This window comes from Myotis daubentonii, chromosome X, assembly GCF_963259705.1.
Source record: "Myotis daubentonii chromosome X, mMyoDau2.1, whole genome shotgun sequence".
In the NCBI taxonomy this organism is placed as follows: Eukaryota; Metazoa; Chordata; class Mammalia; order Chiroptera; family Vespertilionidae; genus Myotis; species Myotis daubentonii.
The window spans coordinates 121430921-121442238 of record NC_081861.1 but is presented as its reverse complement, the minus strand read 5'-3'; the positions used below and the strand labels follow the sequence as shown (position 1 = coordinate 121442238).

The following is an 11318-nucleotide window of genomic DNA, read 5'->3' as shown; positions in this document are numbered from 1 at the left end:
GCCCACTTGAAGTTTGTGGTCATAAATTTAAAGTGAGACCAGCCAGCACATCTTTGTGTAGTAAAATATTATGGGTTTCTTAAAATTTTTATTGAAAAACTAGAGGCCTGGTGCATGAAATTCATGCACTCCGGGGGGGGGGGGGGCTTAGCCTGGATTGCAGGAGGGTGCAGGCCAGGCTGAGGGACCCCACTGGTGCACAATTGGGGCTGAGGAGGGATGCGGGAGATTGGCCAGCTGGAAAGGACCGTGGGAGGGCTCCAGGGCGTGTCTGGCCTGTCTTTCTCAGTCCTGATTGGCTGGACCCCAGCAGCAAGCTAACCTACCGGTCAGAGCGTCTGCCCCCTGGTGGTCAGTACACGTCATAGCAAGCGGTTGAGTTCCCTTAGCATATCATTAGCATATTATGCTTTGATTGGTTGAACGGACTACCAGACAACAGACACTTAGCATATTAAGCTTTTATTATATAGGATAAATAAATAAAAGTAACAATAAAAGATCACTGGATTATTTACTAAGAGGGTAGAACCAATGAATGATGATCTGACTGATGTCAGTGAGGGGGCTATAGTAATTTAGAGGTAGAATATTTTTGACAAATAGATTTGTCCTTCTTCTGAACCTTGTACACAACAATCAACTTGTCCCCCAAATGAAAGCTGAACAAATGTTAAATGTGTAGTGGTTTGAATAAGCCGAATTGTGAGGGCCATGGCAGAGACATATACTGTCCATTAATTTCCAGAATATGACTTCACTGACTAAACTCTCAAGATGGCAGCTACCTCCTCCCTCACCACTCTATTCAGAGCATCCCATCCACTATCATACAGCTGGTTCCAGACAGAAGAACATTGTTGTTAAGTCAGTGATAACATGGATTAATGCATTAGGTCTCTATAAGAAAATACAACTATATAAAAAGGAAAAAAAGTTAATATAAATGAGCTTAATTCCTCTGCATTTATTCCCTTCTTACAGTGGAGCCTTGACTTACGAGTGTCCCGACTAACGAGTTTTTTGAGATACCAGCTGTCTCTCGGCCGATTTTTTGCATTGAGTTGACAGAGTAATTTGAGTTAACGAGCTCCTTATTGAGCTCCTTAATGAGCTCGGTCTCGGAACGAATTAAACTCGTAGGTCAAGGCCCCACTGTATTTTCCATTTCGTAGCAACTGAATTTCTAATCATAGTAAACAATTTTAATGATGATTGTCATTTGCTTAAAAATAATTCAGCAAAGACAGTTTCTGCATTTAAACAGGAATCCCCATGCCAGGGCCAGTTAGATATTACTTTGTCAGAGAGGACAGGCTCCCCTCCAGAGGCAGTGATTACAAACACATTAGCTATCTTTGTCTTTGATCAGCTCCAGGTGTTTTGCTAATCACCATATTTCATGTCAGAAATGGCTTCTCATTGATTAAATTAGTGGCTAGCTATTAATTAGCATGGCACCTGTTAGAAATGGATGGTAATTACCGAAGCAAAAACGCTTTCAACTTCCATGAATTGGCTCAAATAGTATAAATACACTTCCCATTCATGAATAAACAGGACATAAACATCCAAAACAGGTTTGGAGTATCGACCTTTAGGAATGGTGCCAAGGACTTGGTCTGTAAGCTATTCTGTATCCTGCCTTGGGTTTAGAAAGATGCTGGTTGCCTAATGCTGACCGTAAGAGTAACTGAGTCCTACTTCTGGGATGTTGTCCAGTGTTGAGTCAATATTTCTTGTTTGTTTGTTTGTTTGGGGGGTTGGGACTCCTATAATGACAGACAGCTAGGACTTCATCAAGCTTACAGAATAAGCTACATGAATCATTTTTGCCTCTTTGCTAATAAATGTTCCTACAATGACAGAGCTTGTTCTGAGACTTGATTTCATAATAACTTGGTTACAATGTTTAAGGGGAGTAGCTAACCTTTATTCATAGAAAATATTTTGGTTTTTTTTAAAGCAAGAGAAGAAAGCCCTAAAAATTGTTACATGTTCTAATTTACTTAGGGTCATCCTCACCAGAATGGTATCTCCATTTTTAATTCTCCACATTAGTAGATTCTATCTACTAGAGAGATCTTTAAAAATGCATTATTGTAATACAATTTACATTCACTAAATAACTTTTGTAACTGCTAGTCACCAACTTAATCTCAAAACTTGAGCCTCCATGAAAGAAAAAAGAAAGTAAATCAGCAAGTTATACCAGATAATAGCATCGTTTTAGATTATGAGGTTATATACATTTTCATTTTTATTATATAAACCAAATTTATTTACCGAAAGATTATTTTACATGCAAGAAGCTATTGATTTAGGGTTTGTAACAAGTGTTATTCTAAGAACTCAATGAGGCTTGTAAATAATAATTAAAAATAAAAAAGTTAGATAGCTGTAGTAATGTTAAGAAGTAACAATCTCCAATGCAACACTTTTAAAAAACAAGAGACAGTAGTGAAACTTTATGCCTGTTGATCAATAACTCCCATTCTTCCCTCTCTGTAGTCACTGGTAACCACATTTCAGTCTTTGGTCTTATGAATTCGACTATTTTTGATGCAGTACCTCATATGAGTGGAGTCATGCAGTACCTGTCTGTCTGTGTCTGGCTTATTTCTCTTAGCTCCTATATTTAACAATAACATACACTTGAAATCTGTTCACAGGATGTTTAAAAAGGAAGAGACAAAAACGATTTTGCTTAAAACTCACTCTATTAGACCAACGGTCAACCTAACAAGTTATTGTCGGAATAAGTTAATGTTTCTCCAAAGAACCCATGCATCCATTGTGTTACAGGCATGGTGTTACACACAGGGGACGCTATAATGTAAAAGATTTGGTCTTGCCCTTAAAGAATTCCTATCCAACCCAGCTGGTGTGGCTCAGTGGTTGAGCTTTGACCTATGAACCAAGAGGTCACGGTTCGATTCCGGTCAGGGCACATGCTGGAGTTGTGGGCTCAATCCCCAGTGTGGGGCCTGCAGGAGGCAGCCAATCAATGATTCTGTCTCATCATTGATGTTTCTATCTCTGTCTCCCTCTCCCTTCCTCTCTGAAATCAATAAAACTGTATTTTTTAAAAAGAATTCCTATCCAGCCACACAGCAATAATTAACTATTAATCATTATATAATATAATCAAAGCTATATTGGAGACAGTACTATTTAGAACAAGGTTCCAGTTTTAAGTTTTGGTATTTACTAACTGGGAAGCTTTGGGGAAAGCATTTAACCTCCCTAAGATTCAGTTTCTTTATTTGTAAAAATGAGATAATAATGTCTGTCTCACAGAGTCCTCAGCCTTCAGAATCAAAATCAACTTTCCAGCCCTGGTTGGTTGCTCAATGGTTAGAGCATAGACCCTTGGACCAAAAGGTCATGGGTTTGATTCCAGGTCAAGGGCACATACCTTGGTTGCAGCTTCCCCAGCCCTGGTAGCAACCAATCGATGTGTCTCTCATGTTGATGTTACTCTCTCTCTCTCTCTCTCTCCTTCTCTCTCTCTACCTCTCACTCCTCCCTCCCTTTCATTTTTCTCTTCTCCCTCCATTCCATTCTCTCTAGAAATCAATGAAAAAAAATCCTAAGGTGGGATTTTAAAAAAATCAACTTTCCAGGAGAGCACCCATTCAAACCACCGATGATCACATTTAAAACAAAGATCTATCACCCCAACATGGATGAAAAGGGGCAGGTTTGCCTGCCAGTAATTAGTTCTGAAAACTGGAAGCCAGCAACCAAAACTGACCAAGTTATCCAGTCCCTCGCTGTGCTGCTCAAGACCCCCAGCCTAGCAAACCCTTTGGGCTGACTTGGCTGAAGAATACTCTAAGGACCAGAAACATTTCTGTAAAAATTTTGAAGAGTTTAGAAAGAAATATGGGAAAAAGCCACCTGTGGACTAACATCTGCCAAGATCGATTCCACCAAGTGCGAGCAGAGACCCCAGCAGTGTATTCAGACACTCCACAAAGCAGGACTCCGCAGAAATTGACACGTGCCACCACCACCTGGCGCTCACTTGTGGCAGTTACTAACTCTCTACAGCTTTCTTAGTCAAAAGTGGTGTAGGTAACCTGTTCTAGCACTGCTTTCAAAAAGAAAATACAGCCCGGATGGCATGGCTCGGTGGTTGAGCGTTAGCTATGAACCACGAAGTCAGGGTTTGATTCCTGGTCAGGGCACATGCCTGGGTTGTGGGCTCAATCCCCAGTAGGGGGCGTGCGTGCAGGAGGCAGCTGATCAATGATTCTCTCCCATCATTGGTGTTTCTATCCCTCTCTCCCTTCCTCTTTGAAATCAATAAAAATATTTTTTAAAAAAAGAAAATGCTTACCTGAATGTACTTTATAACAGACGATCTCTTAAGCAATGGATTAAGCAGTTGTCCTCAATTTTTCCATAAAGCATACTGACAGATGCTCTCCACACCGAGTGCTCATGGCTACACAGCTACTCTCCACTACACCCTTGAATGTCCGGGCCCCATCCGTTGAGTTATTTGCTTATCAAAGAGTCACTTATGCTTTATCCCCTCACATTTTTAGTGCCAGCGTGAGCTGCTAAAATAAGTGGAAGAGACACTTGCAAAAATGGGAAAAATCATATTCTAGATTTTTTTTACATAAAGTGCTTCATAAGTGTCTTTGAGTTTCCATCTAATTAATAAAAGAACTTCTAAAACTAGAACATGTAGATGATGCATATGACTGTGGAACTTTGATTTGCAAAATAAAACTCAAATGCAATTACATTAATTCTAAGTTAAAATGAGTTGTAAAGTAAAATATATTGACATTTACATTAAATGAGTATTTTAAAGTATGTATACATACATGAACATGCATATGCGTACACATGTAGTTATTGTTGTTATTTCCTATGTATTGGGCTTTCTCGATTAACTGACTAGTCACCCATTTCTGGCTACTTCAGAGAAGAGTGCTTCTAGTGGAAGCATGATAATGTCAACACAAAAATAAAATATTTTTAAAAAATCAGTGGTTGATAGGAGTGCATGCAAGCTGGTTTTGTACAGGTTGAAGGTTAGGGAATTGCTATTCCTGAAGAACCTGATGAATGTAAACACAGTATGTATTTGTATTATGAGTATTTACTTTAAAAACTCAGCTATCAATTAGAAGGCCAGGATATTAATTGAATGTGTAAACAAAAAAAGGCTTTTTTCACTAAGAAATAATTTATTGAGATTATTGTTATAAAATGCTAGGATTACTTATGTTTGTTAGTTCTAGACAGAGTTCTTTTATAAATAAATATAATTTAGATAATTTCTTACTGTAGCATTTTGTAAGGTTGTGTTTTGTTTTATCTCTATTTTATTCAAGTGAAATTTTTTTGAAGATAGGGAAAAAGCCTCAGCATTATTGTGCTCACCACATTATGTGACACTGTGGTTAGGTCAAAATATGTGATCAGTACCTTTTTCTAGGAACAAATGAATATCTGAAAATTACTGCTTTCCAGCTACTAAAATAAAGTGACTCTTTTGAGCTTTATTTCCAGACTACTTGAAAAAAAATAATGATGTTATTTATATTTAAACCTGGAGGAGACATAAGTCTCATAGAATGTGGCCAACTTCTTTGAATAATGCATGATTACTTTATTTCATAGACTTAATGTGTCAATGAATTGAACTCATTCTGTACAAATGTTACCTAGGATTTTTTTCCATATTTTTCTTTAAATGTTAAGGAATGCAATTTAGAGTGCACATTTCCTAGCAGATGCTGCATAAATCCTTATTCATAAATATTTAGATCTTGACTTGATGAGAAAAATATAAGATTACAGTATATGTCACAGTCTTTCCACCTAAGTGTATAACTGTATTCTTGAATTATTCCTATTGCAGACATAATGTCTTTACAAGTATTTTATTACAGCAATGCATTTCCCTGAGGAAGAGTGTTTACAAATATATGAGTCAAGGTGATGTATTTTGCTGGTATTAGTTTCTTGTCTTCTTCCTGGTTTTGCTTTCATGACTCACAAAATATTTTACAACAAAATGAGCCAACAGGAATTGCCATATTAAAGTAGACAAAGGGTTTAGTTATTCTGGCAACTATTATATGAATGTGTTTTTGTTATTCTTAAAACTAGATAAATCCATACTTGCAAGAAATTATTACTCTAAATGATTAGCCTGTCTCCCAAATAATCTTAACTTAAAGTTTATCTGCTTCAAATTCTTCAGATTATGGCCATCTAGTAAAATTTCACACCCTAAATTAAACATATAATACTCAGCCTTCATGTCAGCTTAATTGTGTGCCTGTTTTTCTGAAATTAGACATATGTATTAAATCACTTTTAGTGTTATCATTTCAGAGTAAATTTGATCCATTTTGATGAATAAAACAATCTAAAGTACTAAAAATGTAGCAAACTATTTAAAAATCTTTGGTCCTTATGGTTTCTTTTAACCTTTACCTCAGATGAGATTTTTGCCCTTGATTTTGTTTCTTTTACTCAAGGTTTCAATGGTTCTATTTTTTGAATCACTTTGCTCTGAAATAATAACAGTATGCCAGATCCTCATCATTCTATATAACTATATATTCTATCCTCATCCTTGCTGATGATGCCTGACTGAGTGGTGGAATAATGGAATGCTCTCAAGTTGTTGGAATTTACAAAATGGCCTAGCAACTAATTGGTGGATCCCAGGAGCTGACACTGTTTCTCTTTTTGATTATTTTGCACATGACTGAACACATCTAATCAAGTTTCTTTGCCTTGAAACTTCAGTTTCTACAGGTCCAGGAGAGCCAGGACTTCATCTTTTTTGTTCACAACTGAACACCCAGAACTCAGTACGTAGAATATAGAAAGGCACTCCATACATACCATTGAAGGACTGAATGAAAAAACTTGTTGTAGTTACTTTAATTGCTGAATCAGTGAGTTGATTCTGACATTTCATAGTTGGATTTCAAAGCTATCTTTAAAGTGTTTATATGTCATAATGGTTAGACTCAAGGTATTCAGAGCTAGAGCAAGCTAGGCGATCACATCTGAGTTACTTAGCATCCCTGAGTCTATTTTTTCTCATATTCAAAGGAAAATAATAATAGTTATAAAGATTAAATGGCATAATATATATCCAATGATTATGTCTGTCACAATCGCTTAATGCATAGTAGTTATTCTTATTATGGACAGGAATGTTTTTCCCATGAAAGTAAATGTTTTTTATTTTTTAAAATAGCATTTACACAGAAGCAGCTGTATTAACTATCCAGACGACACTCTAACTTGATATGGTATCTACATCGCAGATGCGAAACAGTATCCACATCAGGGACACCAGCAAGCCAGGTGGCTGGGAGGAAGCATGGGTGGCCGGAGGAGGGAGGGAGGGCAGGGCGGAGACGGGGACTGGGAGTCATCTGAGGACAGCAGGGAGGGAGGGCTGGCCCTCTCTCCCCAGACCTGTCCCTGCAGCAGCTGAGCATCTGGGAGCCACAGTCCACTCCCCGCGCTGCTGAGATGTGCCCCTCCCATCTCCCCCTCACTGCGCCCCCCCCACCACTTTAAGACATGCCCTGTGTCCCTGCATTCACTCTGAGACCCAGCGGTGGGGGGACATGCAAGCTCTGCTCCAGCTGGTGCGAGGCTGACCTGGTCGCCACCTCCCACAGGACACAGGCCAAGAAATAAATAAATAAATGACACCCTGACCTGGGGCAGCCAGAGAGGTCTGGAGACTCCCTTCCAGCCCCGACATGGCCCCCCGAGCCTGAGCAAGATGGTTAGGGCCTGCACACTGGGTGACCAGTAGGGGCCAGGTCCAGTAACCACCTCTTGGATTGGCCTGGGGACCTGTATTCAGTGCTGTGGGCAAGGGGGGGGGTGGCCGCCTGAGCACAGAGCCCGTCCCCCCGCACGCCCAGGTCCACAAGGACACAGCTTCTCTGATCAGGGACAGACGGGCTGCTGAGGCTAGATAAGGAGGCCGGGGCTGCCTGCCATCCAGCCCTCCAGCCTGCCCCCACTCTGTCTAGCCCAGACCCCACAGCATGGCCCCTGGTGCATGTGGAAAGCTGGCCTGACCCCTGAAGGCCATGGTTAAGGCGAGGCCACACAAGCTCCAGATGCAGCACCTCCTGGGGAGGTGGGGGTGGGGGGTGAGGAAGCAGGACACAGGACCACTGCAAGGTCACCCCGAGGAAGGCATCCTGTCCTCCACAGGAATTTAATTTGCTTGGAAATTCACTCTCAGAAACCAGTGTTAGGACAGGATATTTTATAGAAACTTCATTGAACTGTTCAAAATATTAGAAATTAAAGAGCAAGTCATTTGATAAGATGAAGGGCTTGGAAATGGGAGAAAAGAAAAAAAATAGAAGCTAGTAGCCATTTTTAGTTTTTCAAAAGTGTCTAGTACTGTTATGTCAAAGTTAGCTTCTTGGAACACCATCCTTGTAGGATTTCTGAAAGTAAAATAATGATCTGATATTAACATGTCTACTTTTAATCCTAACCTTCACATTTATTTAATCAAGAAAATACTTAGGGTGATTCTATACATACCAATGAAGAAGATAAATAGGCAATGATCATAAACAGAAAAAAAAGTAAATTGACTTATTTTGTCTTATAATAACACAATGAACCCTAACTGGTTTGGCTCAGTGGATAGAACATTGGCCTGCGGACTGAAAGGTCCCAGGTTCGATTCCGGTCAAGGGCATGTACCTTGGTTGCAGGCACATCCCCAGTAGGGGGTGTGCAGGAGGCAGCTGATCGATGTTTCTCTCTCACCGATGTTTCTAACTCTCTATCCCTCTCCCTTCCTCTCTGTAAAAAAAAATCAATAAAATATATTTAACAAAATAACACAAGGAATGATGTGTTGAATGCTAGCATAAGAAAGGTTTGAATTATTAAGTGCTGTTCACTGGAGCTTTCTGTGATGATGCAAACGACCCATGAGCTGTCCAAAACAGTACCCACGAGCCACATGAGGCTACGAGCACTGGAAATGTGGCCAGTGCTAATTATAAACTGACTTTTAAAGTTTATTTCATTTTAATTAAGGTAAATGTAAACAGCCATGTATAAGCTTATGGATACCGTATTAGACAGCGGAGATCCAGATAATATGCCAGGATATTCACTTTTTTCGGCAAAAGTATAAACATAGGATCATGTTTGTCAATTATAGAGTTTTCATACCCAGAAGACGGTAAACCTAAAATAAAATATATTATGGGCACTGTTTTTTTGTGTACGGTGACCAGAAATTTGTTAGTGTGGCTACATTGAGACACAGGTTATGCTTCCATCACAGTAATCTTATTACAGTGGTGACAATGAGACCTGTAACATTTAAAAAATAAATAAATAAATAAAAATTAATTAATTAAAAAATAAAATTAAAATTAAATATATTATGCATGTTTTTGCTATATAGTCCAATTTGTTTGTATTCATTAAGCCCTTTTGTTTCATTTACAAAGTAGAGTTGTTAATTGAGCAAATGAATATACGCTGGGTCAAAATTGTATAGAACTGTGGTATTAGGTTTTAATTACTCTGAAGATAAAAATAGTGAGAAAAGACTTATTCAGACCTGAGGATATTTTTTCCAAAGGCAAAACACTTCTCCCTTAATTTTCTTATCTCTCTCTTCACCTTCATTATTAACCTCCCAACCCGCTCTGAAGAAATAGATCATTTTATTTAGGTACAGAATGGCAAAGTAAATTTACAATATAGATATTCATTTATTTTTTGTAAATGCCACTGGGATTACATGTATTACTGTCTTATCTTTGTTATTTAACTTAGGAAAGGTGAAGACACATACCCATACATAGAGTGCATGATCATAATTTCCCTGTTTTCTTTTTAATCTCAGTTCTGTATCCTTATTTTCACTTTGAGGTTTTATCTTCCATAGCATAAAAGTATCTTTTTTAAGAGAGTATTTTAAAAATGATATTGAATCCTAGAATGTTACTTAAACTCTTATGTGAATGCATGAGTCTTGAATATATTCCTGATTCTTTTACTTCAATCTTAAAGCATTCCTGCAGTTCTTGGGCAGGGATAACAAAGGAGTTCAAACTATTTCCAGGCTAATCAAAGCAGTTGACAATGACCACTCTGAGTACTCAGTTGATCCTCAAATTGCAACTTCATTCTCAGGGTTTCATGGAGACCATATGCCATAAGCAGGCCATTTTGCTCAAGGAAAGTGGTTCTCAACTCCTGGTTGCAAATTAGAATCATATGGGAAACGTTTAACGAATATCACTGCTCAGACTCTACCCAAAACCAATCTATTCAGATTCTCTGGGGCCCAGGCATCTATATTTTAAACTTTCCCAAATGATGTTAATATGCAACTGTGTTTGGGAGCCTTGGTTCCAATATGAGCTAATATACTATTCCATTCTATCTTCAAGTCAGATATGTATGAAATAGTAAAGTAGCTCTAATAGAAGCATTTTGATTTTCAGGTTCTGACCAACTCCAGCTTACATAAATCTTACTTAGGATCATTATTATGCCACTTGATTGTGGTTTGTCCACCTTTTTCTAACTATATATCATTGATGGTCTTAAAATAAAGGTGGGCATGAAGATTGGGGATGTGCAAAAAGATACAGTAATTGCCCTAAATAGCAGAGACTCATAGCATCAGCACTGTATCCAATGAGCTGAGAGAATGTGAAAAATATAAGATAACTATAGTCATTATACAATTCTAAGTTCCTCTTTTAGAAAAGTTTGTCAGTGATCTACACTTCCTGATCAATGAATACAATTCCAAATAGTATGCCACAGATAATTTTAAAAATTATGCCTGGTCAACTGGGAGATACTACTATTGGTTTTTGAAATCAGTTCTCCTAAAACACAAATTATGTCTCCATTAAGATATTATCTGAGCCCTAACCGATTTGGCTCAGTGGATAGAGCATTGGCTTGCGGACTGAAAAGTCCCAGGTTTGATTCCGGCAAAGGGCATGTATCTTGGTTGTGGGCACATCCTCAGTTTGGGGTGTGCAGGAAGCAGCTGATCAATGTCTCTCTCTCATCAATATTTCAAACTCTTTATCCTTCTCCCTTCCTCTCTGTAAAAAATCGATAAAATATATATTTTTTAAAAAGATATTATCTGAGATTAGATTACTCTCTTTTTCCTGCCTCCACTTCCTTCACAGAAGTATCATTATTCTGAATGTAGTGTTTATAATACTGTTTTTTATTTTTTTACTAGAGACCTGCCTGGTGCACAAAATTTGTGCACTAGTAGGGTCCCTAGGCCT

At 38.4% G+C, this 11318-nt stretch overlaps 1 non-coding gene across 1 annotated transcript; it reads left to right on the top strand.

Moving 5' to 3' along the window:
* The first annotated feature begins 9229 nt into the window (after positions 1 to 9229).
* On the top strand, positions 9230 to 9371 carry LOC132225399 (small nucleolar RNA SNORA1). The gene has a single exon (XR_009450911.1). It is a non-coding gene; the product is annotated as a small nucleolar RNA SNORA1 (small nucleolar RNA).
* The last annotated feature ends 1947 nt before the right edge of the window (positions 9372 to 11318 follow it).